The following is a 20,185-nucleotide window of genomic DNA, read 5'->3' as shown; positions in this document are numbered from 1 at the left end:
TATCTTGTTTAAAAAGAATATTTTTTTTAATGTTAAATGTTACTATAATATTTTTACTTTTAAATCTTTAAAATACTAATTAATTTTCTGGTAATTTTCTTTTCTGTCAGTTCTGTTTTCAGTTTAAGATACACCTTGTTTTTTTAATTATTTTATAAATTTTCTGCTGTATGTTTGAGTGCAAATTTTCAGCTACTTCATATAACTACGAATTCATTCATTCATTTAATAAACATTTACCCGTATGCCCTAAATAAGGGCGGGTCGGGGTAAATTCTTCCATAACTACGAATTCATAGTTGCATAAAATGTGGATAAACACTTATAAAATAATATAACAATATTCATTTGATTAATAATGCCTCGTTTTTAAATTATTACACGCGTATTACATTAAAATTCAATAGTTTTTGAACAATTTATATTACAACCGTATTAACCTCGTATTCTTCACTTAAATTAAAACTACCAAGTATACTATCACATTTTAATTAATTAGTATTTACTATGGAAAGATATCGATTATTTAGCAGTAGTTTCTTTTCTTGGACTACATAGATAGAAAGAGAAAAGCTATTTCAATTTCAATACACAGTTTTTGAGAAGAACCATCCAACCCTAAAACACCGATATTTATCTTAAACTGTCAGAAAGAAAGAGGCTTTGTACAAAAAAGAATCCTTAAAAACAAACACTTTACTGAAGAAACTGTGAAAGGCTCATTTGTGGAGCTGACTTAGCGTTTTTTAAACAGAAACTTGAAAGATGATGGATTGTATCTTAAATTACGAGAACTAAAACTCCAGCTTCTTCCTGCAGGCTTGTGTTTCAGAATCAGGTAGCAATTTCTTTCCCTGAAAGACTTGACGAAGACGGAATGTTTCAATTTATTTCAGTTTTCTTGGCGCATACTTTTACATCTAAACTAGGAAATATTGCATAATAATACCCGGGCAGGAAAACGCCTGCAGTTTATTAAGTGGATGTAGAAAAATGTGTGAGATTTTTCAAGAAAACAAGCTAGTTTTGTGATAGAATAAACACCTTATTTCTTTTCTTTTTAATATGCTTGGAGAAAAATTATGAAATATCGCTTAGTATTCAGCAATGTATATAAAATTTAAAAATTAGAAAGGAAAACTTCGGCAAAAAATAATGTTAAATGTAAACATTTTCTTTCTAAAATGCTAAACAATAAAATATTGGCTTTGCTCATCTTCAATAATCTATCTAAAAATTAAAAAATTTTTTTTATAAGTATAATATAAATTTTTATTAATTTGAATTTACTTAAGTTAGTTTTTATTAATATGCGTTTATTAAGGCAAAAGAATATTTAAAGACCTGTACCTACTTTCTTCATTAAACTGAACATAGAAATATACTATGCACAAAAATTGCAGTTTGTTTTTCCAATTCTATAAAAAATTTCATATTTCCTTGTGTAAAAAGAAGTAATCATCTTGTAAACATATACTATGAACGGATTTATTCACTTCACATAATAATAATAATTTAAATATAGTTTAAGATAATTAAGTAACCATTTCCGGCATAAATATTTATCATTATTATTCTCTATACAATGAAACTCAAAAGTAAATTAACAAGAAAATTCATTTTCAATCATTGTGTAACTGATGATAATTAGCCATAAAAATAAATTATAAAGACTTATATCTTGTAAACAGCTTTTATAGAAATATAAATGAAAAACTTGTATCAAATTCACAGCTTTAATATAAATGCAAATATTTAAGTACTTTTATTAAACTGATGAATACACATCACTAATGATACTAATAGTCTTCTATACATTGCTTAAAAATTGGTGCTTCAATTCCAAATGAAAAGTGATCAAGCCAGAAAATCAACAGCTTTAGAGTTCTGTTAGACTGCATTTTATTCCCTGCAATGTCAGAATTTTTATTCTAAAATTACTGCAAAATAATCGGCATCAGTCTGGTTATCCAATTAACTGTAAAGTTTAAGGTGAAGAACAATTTTTACCTTTACGGTTTTGAAGCCATTCACCACTAGTATGATTGAAAAACCATGAATACGAAACTGTACGGTTTTTTAGCCATTTATAACTAGCATGATTTCAAAACCTTGAAAAAGAAATTTTGTTGGACATTAGAGATAGTTTATCAGTTTTCTGGTGCTACCTTTCATGTGTGATTGAGAATATCGTATTCTGACAGTCCATGATTAAATATTGGAAAGTGGAGGACTCTGGAAACTCTTTATGTGTTGAAAAGAATGGAAGAAATAGTGTGACGTCAGTGCTGGGACACGAACCCCCGTTCTTTCGGTCATGAAATTGCCACATTAGTCCTCTTGGCTATAATACTCATCCAGCTACAAGGAATAAAGTAGCTTGATTTGGAGAACCCAGTTAAAGCGATACAAATTTGTTTGTTTAACCGTATTAGGTGAAATCAGTTAGTAAACGGTTTTATTCACAGTTAACACAGTTTGATTATCTTCTTATTTATATTGATTAGCCTCTTAGTTATTTGACTGTTTTGTTTGAATATGGTAAAATAATAATTAAATAAATTGTAATTTAACCTATTTTTTCCGAGAAATTTCTTATAGTGTATTTTGAGCAACTAGTTCGAACGGCTTTCTTGTTTTTGACATAGCAGACATGCAATTTTAATTTCAACTCTGTAAAAAACGAACTCTTGGGTTCTCTTTTCAAGATATTATTTTTAAGAGAGAACTTTTTGGAGCTAATTTAATAGCAATTGTATTACATAGAGAGCAAAACCACGAAATGCTTTCGTGAGTGAACCATTTGCAGACTAGAAATGACTTTCTTAACACAACATGTATTAATACGATTTATATGACTTTTTTTATCGATGACTTTCTACCTCAATATATATTAATATGAATACACTAAATTGTAAATTACTTTGAGGACCATATTGTCAAACTACACTCGCAGAGAAAATAAAGCTAAATTTTAAAATATATCAAGGCAAAGATGTGATTTTATAATGGCTCTACTAAATAAGCCTTTTTCAGATAAATTTTGCAACTTTTTTGAATTAAAAATAATTTCCGCCAATCGCCAATAATTCCAAATTTAGAGTAAATGAATTGTTCCCAGCGAACAGTTAGGAGCATGGGAAGCGATCCATGGTTAGCTATATATCGAAAGATAACACAGCTAAAAATAAAGCCACCCTCCCATAATCAATATTAAATTTGGCGAAAGCAAATGGCCAAAAAGACTGTGAGAATTAAAATAACTATAAAACTGAAAAATTTTTGTGGTAATAAATAAAGAATAAAGAATTATAAATAGATTTTTGTTTTCGATGTAGTCGCGACAGGGAATTAGTGAGTGTTACTTTAGTATTGAAATAAAAAAATTAGCCGTTACATTGATTGTTTAGAAAAGTATAAAATGTTTTTATTCGCTTTTTTTAAAATATAATAATTTAAAATGTCTATAATTTATGAAATTTATTTTTTTTCATCATCATTAATAGAGTTTTAATTAAATTAAATCAATTATTTAGTTTTTATTGTCTTGTTCTTAATTTCTTAATAACTATATTTTAATAGCAAAATTAATTGGTGGTCACTTCATAAGTGCCGTAGTTTAATAATCTATTACATTTAAATAATAATGTAATTTTTGTAATTAAAACTTCTTAAACAATTTGCTTCTCTTTTACTCTTAATCATTTGCAAAACTTCTTCATCCATTTACAAAAAAATTTCAAAAATTTTAAATTTTGAAAATTATTAAAAAAAATTTAAACAATCTTATAGTGAAATGCTTTGCATTTTTAAATATGAATTACTGAGATTTCTTTAAACAACAATAGGATTCAAATCAATGATTTTTCTAGAGATCACTAGATTTAAACCGCGATTATTTTAATCATGCTGATTTAAATCAACGGATCTCGAATTATTAGAATATAGAATTCTTACTTTATAACAGTAAAATATGAATCAATGTTTATTACTTACATTTATACATTACTTTTTTCAATAAAAGCTGCATTTTTACTACTACTATCCATACCATAACCACACAATGCAATGGAAACAAAAATGTAATAATATGATCCAATATCTTAATTCTTAAGAGCACTGAGTCTGAAATGGGCACAATACTGTTTGTGACCATAAGATTACAAGGATAATACGTTTCTCTCAAGATCGTATACACTGTTTAAATACTACGTAATATATAAAGTGCTTAAGCCAATAATTATTAAAATCACTATTCTTTTATCGTCAGCTTTTATTGACAGATAGGAAAAGAAAAACCGAGTTTAAAATATTTGAATTAGTAAAATAATTTACAAACATTTATAAACGAAATATTAATATGGAAAGGAATTCATTAGTTATAAATATATCAATATTTTTAATGCCTCTTAATGGATAAGAAGATAGAAATGCTGCCTGTACAAATAAAGGAATGAGTAATGATGTACAAGGGTTGCAATGAAAATTAAGGAAACAATACATGCCAATAAATGAGCCAAGTTGGTTTTTCTTTTCTTTTTCCCCAAGATTTTCATAGTTTAAAGAACTTTATTTCGGATTCTTTCAAAATTAATTCTTCGTAATTACTTCGTTTCTTATAAATAAAATTGATATTTTTCTTCTCCCCTTTTTCAAAAAAGTTTAAATACAATATTAATGCGAATAAATCTAGGGTAGCGAAGCATTATGTATGCAAGTATAGGCTATATTTTAAAGTATAGTTCCTTTTTACTATTGTATAGTAAAGTTTCTTCAAACTCTTTTTGACTAATTGTTTTATAATTACTACGATTCTAATGTGACATTGAAATTTATAAATTACTCTTGTTTAAAGTTACTATGAAGCAAAAAACATAGGGTTTAAACTTTTGGATTCGCGTAAATATTATGCGGGTGGTATAAAAACATAATAATTATTTTTTTCATTTTTTATTTATTCCTTTTAAGCAAATCAACAACAAAAAATATTTATATTTTCAATTGTGCAAGCTTATATTTCATGCGAAAAAATTATCCTTCAAAAATAACATTAAAAAAAAGTCTCAAAGCGTGAGCAGGTCTTATTAATTTAGTATGCGTTGCAGAAAATGTGCTACGTATATACACAACTTGAAATTAACCAGAAGGTAGAAAAGCAAACAATTTACTGGAAGCACTTTTTAACGTTTTCTTTGTATTACTCTAAGGAGTTACAAGTATTGTTCTTAGTTAATTGACTTTGGACGATAGCGTGAAAGCAGAAAATAATTATTCTTCTGTCTGAAAAGTAAACTACTCACGCTAACCCCAAAGATGTTGAAGTCCGGTATATTAATGTGTCATATTTGCCCACAGAACTTACACATTTTTTTCACACTAAATATAAATTAAAATCTCATTTTATATTAAAAAAAATTATTTTTAAGAGCTTTTCGAGTGCTTCTATATGATTTTTAATAACTTTCTGAATTATAAGAAGATTGTAGGTTTATAAAAATCATAAAAAAATGCCTAAAATAAATTAATTTTAGTATCATAAATTAAATTTTTTTGTATTTTTGCTGTATACTCTTTAAAGTGGTAATTTTGAATCAGGTTTAATTGGTTTGTTTCAGTATTATTGATTATATAGTATATTTTGTTCCCATTGCGTTAAATTAGATCAAGATTGATAGTTTTTGTTCCACTATTATAAATTTTAAGGTATATACTTTTTTCTAGAGCAATAAGCTGAATCAAGTTTGATGGATGTTTTTTCAACATTATAAATTCAAGTATAAAAACAGCTAGTTCCGGAACAATAAATTATATCAAGTTTCACAGTTTTACACAATATTCTAGTTTTTTTTGCTGACAGCAAAAGAACTTTCAGTAGCAATAATCACGTATCATGTGCTAGGGTATCATTATACTGCAGGGTGATTTCATAAATTTTTTTAAGCAACTCGAATGAAGTTTCAATTCCCTAAAACTATTACCTAGAGCTAGAATGTTCTATTTCTTAATCTAGAACTTCTTTTGTCTTCAGTGTCGGGCTTGAAATTGCAATTATATATGCGTATAAACATGCTTAGACGTAAAACTGCTTTTTACAAATCATCTAGTGTAAGAATTTTCTGTTCACAGATATCCTTAAATTAAGAATTCGTGAAGAACGTAAAAAATCAAGAGTCTTAAAAGATACGAATAAAGAAAAAAAACAAGTATGATTCACTGTATTCTGCTTAAGAAATCAGAAAGCTTATTTTTTAGCGCATCAAATTGCGCTTTATAGAAGGAAAAAAATGAGCATCTGTTAGTTTTGTTTCAGACTACGCATAGCTATTGCTAAAAATAGCTATATTAAAGACATTGCTTTTTACTTTTCTCAAATAGCAGTCATCAATTGGTGAAATCCAAAACTAATTTGAAAATCTGTTTAATTAAATTTCTTAAAATTAGATCTGTAAAAGTTCATTTCTATCTCGTTGCGTTTTTCGTTAATTGGTTTTTAGTTGGCTATTTTTGAGTGAGACATCCGTTTATTGTTTATATTGTTTATATATTTCATCTTGTCTTTAATTACTAATTTCTTAACGATCAAGATTATTATCAGGAAAACTCTGCAATGCAATGGTCAATTGCGTGGACAATAATGGTTCCTTAATCTAGTTCGCAATAAAAGACCAAAAGGATTACGTATGATAAGTGCGTGATCGTTAAAATCCAATTCAGATGGCAGGCCTTTGTATAAAGTTTCTCAGTAATAAATGATTAAGTACGATAGAAATTTCTAATGAATAGGATCATCTGATGTCGCCTAATTTCAACGAATCATTGAGTGAATAAATGAAACTTTCATATCAGTGATTTAATTTTATGATTCATCTATTTAAGTTCAATTTGACGAAGACTTTTAAAAGTTGCTGGAATAATTTATAACACTGATTATCTTGAATAAATATATTAATGTTATGCTAAAGACGTTCTGTTGTGTTCAGAAATGGCTCATTGTTAAAGTATATCTAAAATATAAGCTTTTAGTGTAAAAATCAATTACATATTAAAATTTTTAATTTATAGATAGTTTTTTAAAAAGAAATGTTTATCATTTCCTTATTAAATTATCAGTGAAAATTATGTTTTGAAAGCAGTAACATAAGCTGATGTCATAAATTATACAGTTTATTTCATTTATTCACAAATATAAATTTATCTCATATCCATAAATCAAATACATCATTAAAGCTTTCAATAAAAAGATAGAGTTTTTTTTATATTGAACACTGAAATACAATGCCAACAATAATGTATACTTTTTTTACCTCATGAATTAATTTTATGTTTGTTTTTGAATATTCGAATAAGGCTCTTCAAACTGTTAGGTTATCAAGATTTTTTCATCAAAAAAGTTAATATTTCCTTATTTACTTAAAGTGTAAATGTTTATTTTCATTTGAATTAAGAGAAAAAGAAATAAGTGAGTATATTACAATTTTTGCTCTGTGGGGTTTAAAGTATTTTACACCTCTATGTCTGAAAACATAAGTTCACAAATTTAAATTCAAATAATGATAAAAAAATGATTAACAATTCAGTCACTTTAAAATTTAAAAAGTAATTAGGATCACAAATTGTTTAATCGTAGTAAAATAAATACCTTAAAACTTCTTTAAAAAGCTTTCTTCATCAATCTAAATTTTAAAGCAATTCTTATTTTGTCTTAGTTATTAAATCAATGATACTTCATAAGTGCGTAAAAATTATAAAATGATTCTTAATAGGTTTTCCATTTAACATTCTTAAGAATTTAAATAAAAATGTAAAGTAAATTCCAACTAAAAAGTATTTCTAAATAACATTTTACTCATAAGTGACATCTAAGAGTTTATGCTTAAAACTGAAATAATAAAATTTTAACGTCAAAAGAAATATGAAATGATAATATATTTTTGTGGGAAAAATAAGCAACTATAAGTCTGTTTCCGATAAATAGATTTTTTTGGAAAATTGTTTAGAAAAATTGCAACGTTTGTTGAAGCTCTTGTCAAAATTTTTAAAGACAAGTAGGCAGTTGTCTATGTTTTTTTCCTCAGACTCAATACGAAAAAATAAAACTATCGCAATAATGAACGCTCTTACTGAAGTTTTGACAATATATCTCATTTCGAGGTTTATTGTTATTTTTAGTAGATTTTCTTTTATTTGTTTGTTACTACGTACTATTTCATTTTTACTGAATATTGTACAAAATAAAAGAACACATTTTTGAAAAACACATATCTTTTTCAGGAACTTTCTGGAAATAAATTATTTCGAAGTATATTTTGCTACTTTTATAACTTAAAGGAATTAATTTATTGTCTAGCAAATCAATTAAAATTTTTTTCTTCTTCGATGTAAAACGTCATGTAACTGTGTTTAAGTATTATTTATGCCTTATCTAATTTTAATTTATTATTTTAAATATGCTTCAAAGAAAAAATTAAATATGAATACTTATCATCCTTGGAATTTGTTTCATTGACTTAGTCATAGATAATATTTACAAACATTTTTACTGTACATATCTATTTATAAATTTAAATACTATTTTTTTTGGAGTTTTTTTTTGAGTTTTCCACATTTTTAAAAAATATTGATGACTATATCGTGCATGAGAAGGTGTGATGATAGCATCATTATATTTGATGATTTATACCATTATAGTTGATGAACAAATAAGGTTTTAAAGTTACGTGTTAAAGTTATTTTTCTCAAAAATTGTTTATAAATCACATTATTTATTTCTGCAGTTTTCATAATAAACATCTGAGCTTTCGCTATGTGGTACAAAACATTTTCCATGTCTTATAATTTTCATGTCTTAAAAATTCGATTATAATATAATAATTGTATTGTTGTCATACTTGTCTTATTAAGTTAGATTTCTTTTGTGGTTATCAAGTTAAATTAAATAAGAAATAGTCTAAAGTAAGAAAGATTTCAAGTCACGAGAAGCTGCAAAAACTGAAAGAAACTCAGAAATTTAATTTTAATACCATGTTTTTTTTTAATTAAATTTTCGCTTAAAATATTTTGTTATTTTGCTGAAAATTTTGCTTTCAAAAATATGAAAAACTAGTTTTTACTTGGTAATGCGAAATAATATTCAATAAAAAATAATACTTTCAGACTTCCTTTTTAAATTTAATTTCTTTATTGTTAAATATACTTTGGATTACATGTTATAAGTTTAAATGTAGAAAAAATTCAAATAAAATAATCTGCTAATAACTAAAACAATGTTTACTTACTGAAACTTTTCTGACATTTGCGGAAGTTTTCACATGTGAGTTTATTTTAAATTTACAGCACATCTTCATTTTGTTCTGACGCAGATTCCTGTCAGGTGTCAACATATTTCCATTTATCAGCAAAAATCTGCAATGAAAACGTGCAAATGCATAATGAAATCAAATCGATGAGACTTAATGTTTTCTTAGATATACCATGAATTGAAAAGAAAATTAAAAAATAAGCTTTTAAGGGTGAGCATTTGACTGAATTACCTTCTTAAATATGGACAAAAAAATTAGTTTATATGTACTAATTGTATTATGAAACGAATGGTTATGCGTCTTATAGGATCAAGTACATTTTCTGAGTTAATTTATCAAACCTTTTTTATATGATCCGTTCATGCATATTAGTATGACTTTTCAACGTCCTTAAATCATCTAGGTTGAACTAATTTCTAATTTAGCAATATGGCGATAATGATTATTTTTTTCATTAAAAATTTTTTCAGTTACATTTTTATTTTGTTTTATGCATAATGTTTAAGAGCTCTTTTCAAAAATTCAATACTTTCTGTTATTTTTAATCTTTAGCGAGTCGCTAATTTCAAATGAGAACTGAACATTCAAAGCAAAGCCCCTGCCACGGCAGATTAAATGGAAAATATCTTGATAAATTTACTCATCTATAAGTTTTGAAATCTCGACATAGCTCAAAACGTGTTTTTCCGAAAATGGACACAGTTCAAAAGAAGTGTTTATAAAAATGGACACTATTCAAAATGCGTGTTTACAATAATGGGCTCAGTTTGAGATGCGTGTTTACGTAAATTGACGAGGAGAAATATGCGCCTTTTCAGTTTTCAACCTAAACAAACAACAAAACGAGGAACTGCGTGTTTATTCTTTATATTAAACACTAAGTGTAATTATTACGGGGCAAAGTCTCGAACTTAGGGGAAGTAGTTACAGATGAGCAGGAGATGTTTAGATATTCAGAATTCTAAATGATGCATATATACACGTTCCTCTTCACTCCGAATCGGAGCATAGGGACTGTATCATAGCTTTCCCTTTGACTCTATTTGCGGCTAGATATTTCGCCCCTCTGCATGTCTTTCCTATTGTTTTCAATTCGTTTACAATCATCCTGCGCCAAGTATTTTTAGGTCCTCCTCTTTTTCTATTGCCCTCAGGGTTCCAATCAAAAGCTTGTATTGAAATTTTTCAGGTGTATTTATTGTTTTATGGACGATTATAACGCTTCAAGAGAATTTATACAAGTTACATGTTTATTTGAAGGTTACAAGGTTCAATTTTCTATGATAAGTACTTTAATTTTTTCGCTTTAAATTTTTCCCCAATTCGATACATATTCAAATTTTGATATATATTTCAAAATAAAAAAAATAATAATAGCAAAGTAATGGTCATGCCATATAAGCTTATATAAACATCAAAATTTCAGTTTATTTAAAAATTTCTTTTTAGGAATAATTTTAAATGGTAAATTAAAGTAATTTGACGCATCTCATAGTTTATATTTTTAAAATTAATAAGTATGACGCGTATCATTAGTTAACAAGACACTCTGGAAAAATTTCTTTCGGGAACAAAACTTTAGTTGCTCTAATCTGTCGTCATCTTCAGATATTTTTTAATCAAAAATCCAGCTGCTGACATTACGCTAAATCTAGAATTCTGTAGTACGGAAGTTAATTCCGTATGTAGATGAGAGACAGCTGTTAGAATGGTTTGAATAATTTAATTAAAAGAACGAGTTTGTAGTTTTCCTGTATGGGTGCATAAAAGAGCAATTTTATTAAGTTTCTGATTCAAAGAAAAGCAATTCAAGCTTTTTTTTCTCCAGAAAATCTACCATTTTTTCGTGAATAAATTGTTTTTTTATGAATATATATATTTTCTGAAAATTAGCTTTGGGGAAAAATTGCATTGTTTTAATTCAGAATTTAATTGTATGTTTTCTTATAATTTAGAAAAAGAAATTGGCTATTGTTTTGAAACTGTTGACAACTAAACGCTAATTAAAGGGAAACACTTTGATTAAATGCACTTTTCGTAGTACTAGCAACTACTTTTACAATTACAAACAAAATTTTAATTAGTTACTAACATAAAAAACGCACATCACAAAAATTGTAAATTATTTTGGTTAGAATATTAAAAGTAAGCGAAATTTGAATAATAATAATAACTATTAGATTTTTTTCTTAAAATAAGTGCATTTTCAATTCGCTGTTATATTACATTTTCACCCGTTTTTAGCAATATATTTTTTATTTGTAATTTTTTTTAATCAAATTTTCCTTAGCATATTAAAATGAATTTTATTTATTAGTAGTACTCTAAATTTCTTATATTCTGCTTGAAAAAATCCTTCTGTGTTTTATAAAGCACAGAACTTAAGCTCTACAACAGTTAGCACTTTCTGTTCAATGTTCAAAGTACCTTCAAAACTTCAAGTCTATAAAGATAGCCTAACCAAGCGTATGTCAAAATCTTGAGCTATCTAAAGAACGGTAATTTGAGTCAGTCTACAGTACTTTGTGTCATAGATCAAAGCAATTGTGTCTACAAGTAACCCCTCGAAAATTGAACAGATTTAGTGATGTAAGAACGTATATAAGACAATATGGAATTCTTCAAATATTATTCTTGAGCTATTTACGGAATGGTATTTCGAGTCATTCCACAGTATTTTGTGTCATATATCACTACACATGTGGCTACAAACAGTCCTTCAAAATTTCAATCCATTGAACGATGTAGAAACGTATGTAAGAAAAGGAGGAATTTTTCAAAATTTAATTTTTGTTATTTTTTTCATATTTTAACGAATTTTGAAATTATATTATCAAGATATATTTGACACAAAAGTAAATGTAAGATAATATTTAATTCGCGATTGTTATTTATTTACTTACACAAACCTAGAAACTTTTTCTGCTTTTTTATTAAACCACGCGAAGACACATTGAGCCTGGGAGGATAGGGGTACACTTTTTCCCTACAATACTATACATTGTCAAGCTGATTAAGTCAAAAAATTTTGAAGGTAAAAAAAAATCCATAAATAAATATTAGATACAATAATTAAAATTTAGTTCTTCTAAAATTTATGTAAAATTATATGAACGCTTATACTGATAAGCATATAGTTTTATAAAGTGCACTATAAACTTAATTAAAATGCACTATCTTAATTTAGTGAACATGTGTAAAATTTACATATGTTCACCGAGCTTAATGACTGAATTTTGCAATTGAAATGGAAATGGAAATAAGTAAGAAAAAAATAGAATTGGAATGGGCTTACATTTTTATTTAAGATTATAACATATAGAATTTACGTATTTAACAGGTCTTGAAATTATCTTAACATTCTGCCATATTAGACTATCTTTTCTAGATTTTACATATCAGTTAACATTTTAATGTTTTAAATAAACTCGCAGTGCATTTGAATTTTGCAAATTTGATCGATCACTAATGATTTTCACCCTGAGTTCATGTACTATATATAATACTAAAGATATTAAAAATTATTCTGTTTTAATTGTAATTTTTTAAAATTATTTTCTCATATTGCGAATTTATCCCTGCTGTTACTCTTTTTGTAATTGCTATAAATAACAATTATATTAATTTTATTTCATGAATCGTTAAAATGCGACTTTATTTCTGTCTAAATTTCAAATATTGTAAATGAGACAAAAATTAATTTCTCTCATAAAAAAAGCATTGTAATAATTTTAAGGCTGCGGGACGAGTTTTTTATTTCTTGCCTTAAATATTCAGTGCCATTTCACAACTCAAATCATTTCCACCAACTGGGTTTATAATTAAATAATACATTATACGTGTATTAGAAATATCACAGTATCATTTTATATTATGAATCTTATTTTGACTACACTTTTTCGATTAATTATTGCTGTGATATATTTATTAAGTGAAAAGAAGCTTATCTTGGAGAGAAATGTAAATGAATTATATTAATAATGTAATGTTTAAAAGAAATTCACAGTATAGAATGTAACTTGCTCAATCCAGTATAAATAAAGTTTAGTTCGCAAATGAACTAGTTTTTAGGATTTTTCTATACGAAAGTATAAAATCATTTTCATGTGCACAACATGTATAAATAAGTATTTTTAACTAAATAATATTAATTTACAAGCTCTTTTCTCGTCTTTTTACTGTTCCATTGAGTAATTTTTGCTAAACTCATAAAAAGCGTACCTAAAACGGGTGGCATAAATTTTCTACTAGAAAAAATACATTCTATTTGCACCCTTATTATACATTTCAACAGTCAATAACATTCCCGCATGCATTTTTCGAAATTAGTTTTGTTCTATAAATGTATCAATTACGTAATGCGCTTGCCACTGTTAATAAATTGATTCCATGACATAATTAGTCAATAAACATAATTATCTATATAGCCTGCATATGATGATAATTGATAAAAAGATTACCTTTATCAATTGTTGCTGACCTTTACGTGAAAACAGAATGATAATAAGCGAGAAATAATATAAACCATGAACTGTTAAAGATTTAGGTACAAAAGCTAATATCATTATAAATGAAAGATATTTCATTTATTGATTATTAAACCAATTCCTTAACATTGAATTAACTAATTTTAATTTTATAACCATGAAAATATTACATATATAATTTTAATTTAAAACGTTATACACGAGTTTAAATGTATAAAATTGAAAATACAATACCAATATGTATACAATGCTGACTGAATGCAACTGCATTTCATTATTTTAAACTTCTTTATATTAATTTAAAAATTAAATGTATTAAAAAATGAAAAAGTAATAAAGTTATGTAATTACATATAAAATAGTTTAATCTACATTTATAAAGATTGACAAACACTTTGCTAAAACTTTTCTCTCCCACTGTAAAAAAAATTTAAATTTCAATTAAATATATAATAAAATTTTTCTAACTATCTTTACTATTCAAAAACATTGTAAACATAACGTGTAAAACATGTCTCACAATAAATTTAAAGGCAGGTGAATCAGTCGTCCACAAGAACCAAAAAAAAAAACGTTGCAGACTAAATAGAATACTTTAATTCGGTTTGCTTGCTGAGAAGAAAAGTGTATTGATAATCGAAAAAGGATTTAAATACAGAAATACTAGTAGCTTTAAAGATGAGATTAAAGTAAGAGAAAAATATTTTTCAGGACTCACTACACTATTCATTAGCTATTCAGCTCCAGGCGGCAATAATTTAACACTTTCTAAATATCCAAATTAGTTTATTTTATTTTTTCAGTCTTCAGTTCGCGAAAGTTTCTAAATATACTCACATCAACAGAAGCAAACTCATTACTTTAAATCAGACGTTTGAAATCATTCTAATTAAGAATTTAGATTAATACATTTATCCAATTTCGAAAGCTTGAAAAGAAAAGAAAAAGATAGTAAATTGTTGAAAGAATTCAAAACGAACAGAGCTGGTGCGAGTTTGTTAATTCACTTCAATTCATTATCGCAAATGAAACGAAATATTTGTTGAAGAAAGAATAATTTTTAAATTAAGTTTCCCTAGTGAATTTTAATATGCATAGAAATACGCGCATAAAAATGAAAATTTTTCTAACATATTTTATCACATCTTCAATAGTAATATTTTATTCAATCTTTTAATATCGAAATTACTTTTTAATTGATCATATTTTAAGATTAAGTTTCATAAACTTTCAGTTTTTATTAAAATTGTAATCATACTTCTTTTACTTGATCAGAATTTCGAATTTTTTTTTAATGATTATATGCTTATTGTAAGTAATAACTCATTATGGTTATTTACGAGTTTTATTTTCCTCCTTTTTTTTTAATTTAGCTCCAAATATTTGCTTTGAAAGTGAAAAAAATGTAATAGGTTTGATATGATTAAAATAATGGCACTTAATTAATTTCCCCAAAAGTGCAATGCTATTAAAAAGTTTTAATAACAAAGAAATTTAAATATTTTCTTACAAATAAGTGAATGTATCAAAGAAAATACTTTTAATTCAAGATGTAAAGGTAAATTCAGGAAATGAATGAATTATAGCACAAATTTAAAACATTTGTACTTTTTTGTAAAAATAGTTTATTTTAAAAACATATTTCAATTTTCATACAAATAAATATAATATGCAAAATTAAGTTGTTAAAACGATTGAACTATAATTCCAATTTAGTTCTAATGCGCTCATGAAATTTTACAGGGTGTTCCACAATCAACCATTAATATATTTTTTTGTAATTGATATACATTTTAAAATATCTCATGTACACTTTTTAAAATACTTGTCATAAATAAAGTTAAAAAAATATACATATAAAGGATGGGAATTTTATTTAAGCTAAAAAACAATCAAAAACGCTATCAAAATTAAGCGAACCACAACTGAAGAAAGTGGTACTGAAATTTTCAAACTAGTTTGATACCTGGAAAAAATAAGGAAGAAGAAATAGTGAAAAATCAGACGATTAGAAACATCTCCATACATTATTAGGAAACCAAATCAGTTTTGATGCTTTCCATATAGCTTTTTTTACAAGCTTTTCTTTTGGCTATAAATTAAATGTTACCCTTAATATGTAAACTCTTCAGCTTCAGTTCCAATTGAATTATAAAATTATATATAAAGGGGTGAGGTTTTGGAATACCATGCGAACTGATAAAACCTTAAAATAACTAAATAAAAAAAATGTTGATACAATTTAATTGAAGAGCATTAATACTTTTTTATTATATACCCGGCTAGCTGCATTAATTTTATATAAAATATATTTATTTTATTGTCCTACTTCAATGTTGTGGAAGAAGAAAGCAAATAATTGTTATTTTAGCATATCGGTGTTAGTGAATCGGTGTCATTTGTTAGTGAAAATGTAGGTTAGGTGGCCTTAAAGGTGAGATGGACAACTTAACTATCTTCTATATTCATAAATATGTGGTAGCAGATGCAAGTGTACTAGAAAGAGTTCAACTTGCTTATAAATTGAAACTAAACGTTTTTTTCGTACAATGAAAAGTAAGAAAAATTTCATCACTGATTTACTAAGGAATATTTTTCTCAAATTATAGTTCTATTTTTTAATACGTTGGTTTTGTTTCTTCCAACTAAGTGGACATTGATAGTATATATATATANAGGTGGTCCTGCATGTTATTAGCAGGGTGGTCATAATGTAATGACTCTTTGGTGTGTATATATATATATATTATATATATACATAGTTGAATCTTAGTTCCTTCTGGAAAATCAAAATCATAGTGAGATGAAATGATGATAAGAATTTTTTGGCCATCTCACCTTCAAATTTAGGAGAGATAGCCTCATAAAAGCAAGGAATGGTGGCCACTTTTCATTAATACGTATAGATAAATTTTTATACGTTTATACTAAATACAGTGCTGACGTAAAATATCCTCAGTGGGTGGCAGATCATGGGATAGAGACCCCTTGCGGTCAGAGTAATTGTTAGAGATTTTCGCGTTTTCCACTCAATGTAACGCAAATGCTTCCAATACTTGATCCAAGAATTTTCTTGTCTTCTGAATTTGGTTCAAAATTACAAGGCCAAGAAGTTGAACACTACTGTTGTCCATGTGTTGCAAAGTTATACTTTATTCAACTAGTGTTGTCCATTTCTTCTATCTACGCAATTTGGCTTTTTGAAATTTAAAGCTGGAAAGTTTCTTGCAAATGAAAGAAAGCATTTCTACCCATTTTAAATAATATAAAAATAGCGCTCAGTAAAGAAAGATCATATTATTATCAGTCACTAATGCTCGAAAAAATGGGTTTAGTTTAAATAGTGGTACCTTTAAAAATTTCACGCTAACTTAACGTACATAAAAACAGTTTATAGAAATTTTTATTTTATTATAAAGTTTGTAATCTAAATTTTCTACAATAATTTTCTATAATTTTTGCCGTTAACTTTCTGTGCACCTTGCAAAAATTTTACGTGCTTCTTTTGGCGATTGTTTTCTTCAAAACAGCTAACTTTAATACAGAAAGAGCATTTTCTCTAAAACTATAGCCTTTTTAAATTTGAAATTTAATTAAGGTTGAGTTGAGGTAAAATAGTCATATGGTAATGAAGAAAACGAGCCTCAAATTTTTTGTTTTATATATAATATGGCAACATAGTGGTTAAATAACTAAAGGTAAAATAAACATGTGCACACCATTATAAAAAAAGAAGAGGTAAAAAGCAAATCACTCCGGAACATTTAAAAGTTCGCAAAAAGTTAGTTCGAGTCCTTTTATTATACTCTAATGATTTTAGATAACGTATATTATACAATGCAATTCGATGCTCGAAATGTTGTGGGGTCATAAGTCAGGTGGGTCTTTATCAATGTTCATCTGAAAACGCGTATTTTAAGATTGCTATTTGCGACGCGATACACTTAAAATACCATTCGGTAAAAAGGTGAGTATGGTGCAGATAAGGTAAGATTTTCAGTGCCCGTCTCACCCAAAGAAGTTTCTCGATTGGTGGGAACCATATTGCAGCGTCATAATAAAAAGAAATGTCATTGGACCAACAGAAGTTTCTGGCGATTTCGAGAATGTTCTTGAATTGAAAGATCTTTTCTGATAAGCCAGAAAAATATTGATTTCGTTTGCATGAAATGTAATGTTTCAAAATTAGCTTTCCGAGTATTAACAAGCGTAATAAACTGGATAGTTAAGATAGTCAACTCCGAATTTACCACCATGCACAACTTAATTTAGTGAAAGAATATGAACTGGAATGACAGCTCTTTTGCATGGGCTTAGCTTAGTTTTAGCATAATACTTTGATCACCGGGAACAAATATTAATAGAAGAAAATTTACAGATTCGTAATCACTTTGAAAGAATCATCTCATTAACATTTGTGCAATCACGTTTACAGAGGTAAACATAAGTGAAGGTCTTATTCAATATTAAGACAGCGGGAAAAAAGTGGATTGAATGCCAAACCTATTAAGTTTATGGTATCTTGAATCGTATTATGAGGAAAGAGTCTTTAGGTTGCAGGTTTTGGTAGATGTTGATTAAATATTTATTAAATTTTACCATAATAAATTTTGCTCCTCTCTGGTGTTTTGTTTTTCATTAAATCTCAAATTTTTTTTGCCCTATTTTTATCAAAAAATGTATTTTCTTAAAGAAAAAATAGAATCGAAATTTTTTTAAAAACAGTGCTCTTATGAACTAATTCAAAACTTTAAACTTATTTTTCGAAGGTAGTATCAAGGTAGTAAGTTATGCCAGTTTTTAGAAAATATAAAATTTAACGCTTTTTAATATTACGAGCCCACGATTTTTAACTCTTTTAGAAGGAATTAAACTTTCTCATATTTCCTTTTAAGTGGAACCATAATCCTGCGTTATACAGTTTAACAAAGATTAATTTGCACCTTAATATGACTCAAATTTGTTCCAAATTAAAATTAAATTTATTTACAAGATGTTCGTGTTAAAATTTTTCTAAACTTCCTAACTGTGAAGATTGTGTCATGAATTTCAGTACTCTGCTTTTTAATATTTAATTTCTAGAAAGCCGTTTTCCTATAAGACTATATGAGATAATTAAAACTTTTTTTCATTCTTTTTCTTTTATATTTGTTGATATTAATTCTTCTTTTGATCGATAATCTAAAAAATAGATAACACCACTTTCCAATGCATCTCTAAATACCGAAAAATACGAGAAACATTACTTTATCTGCACACACCTGGCCTTATCTGCCCATACACGGAGAAATATAGTTCGGTGAAATTACCGCACGGTATGAAAATGACTTTTCCGGTGAAAATATACCAAAATATACGGTATTTAAACCATTAAACCATCCTTACGGTATTTAAACCAATATATACGGTATTTAAACCACGGTATTTAAACCGTTCATATGGCAACGGCTTACCGAAAATTCTAATTTTGAAAATTTTAGTTCTTATTACCACACATTTAGAAAAAAATACAAAGCTGAATTGTAAATTTAAACGAATAAATGGTTTTTAAGTCATGTTATCATTTTAAAATCTCCCTAATGCTGCCATATTTACTAAATTTTATCTCATTTTACAAAATCATAACTTATTGTTAATTTCATAAAAATCTACCGAAGAGCTTCGGTAAATATTACCGAGCTTCAGTGTTCCCATAGAGTCGGAAGCAAGGTACATACATATCGGTCCTTTGTGTTTATTAAGATTAGTGTTATACAAACATCATCTACCTTAAGACAAATATTATATTTTACCAAAAATATATTTTTGTAAAGTATTATCAAAACAGAATTGAAATAAAATATATATCTATAGCTTCCATACTCCCCTAAACCATGCAGCCTTTAAAGATTGAATCATTAAGGGCTGATTTAATAGCGAATATTAGTAATAGCCATTTTGTTAACTATTTTAGCTTTATTATTTTTTAAACTGGACATTTCCCCCTTTCCCTTTCTTTAAGAATTTATTAATGCTAGATACCTTTGGTGACCAGCTTGATCTCGTTTGAAAAACTGTAACTTTACGAATAATCAATGCATAGTTAATAATAATTAATAAGAAGAAAATTAAGAATCAACTATTCTTGATTCTTAGGTTTAACTCAGAGGATTGAGACAATCTTAAGGAATCGCGAAGGAGAAACGAAAAAAAAAAGGTAATTGCCGGAGAATAAAATTAGTATTAGAAGCACACTTTAAAGTGAATTAACTCATTATTAAATTACGAATATTAATTCCAGTGAATTTTATAATGTCAGAAAATACAGATGAAGGCTACTTTGCTATAGAGTTTAAATTTTAAAGTTTTCTACAAAATAACTTCTGATGTTTATACAAGTATATATGATGTTTAGTAACT

At 26.8% G+C, this 20,185-nt stretch overlaps 1 protein-coding gene across 3 annotated transcripts in view; it reads right to left on the bottom strand.

Moving 5' to 3' along the window:
- LOC107444693 (alpha-2C adrenergic receptor-like) overlaps nt 1–20,185 on the bottom strand; it is a 189,355-nt gene that overhangs the window by 60,312 nt on the left and 108,858 nt on the right. For all 3 annotated transcript variants that reach the window (XM_016058909.3, XM_071178697.1, XM_071178700.1), the window contains exon 2: nt 9,276–9,402. The gene's annotated coding sequence lies outside the window, so the exon portion shown is untranslated. The remainder of the gene's footprint in view (nt 1–9,275; nt 9,403–20,185) is intronic.

The sequence above is a fragment of the Parasteatoda tepidariorum genome, chromosome 1 (genome assembly GCF_043381705.1).
Source record: "Parasteatoda tepidariorum isolate YZ-2023 chromosome 1, CAS_Ptep_4.0, whole genome shotgun sequence".
Classification (NCBI taxonomy): domain Eukaryota; kingdom Metazoa; phylum Arthropoda; class Arachnida; order Araneae; family Theridiidae; genus Parasteatoda; species Parasteatoda tepidariorum.
The sequence above is the reverse complement of the archived record's forward strand: the minus strand, read 5'-3'. Positions and strand labels throughout refer to the sequence as shown.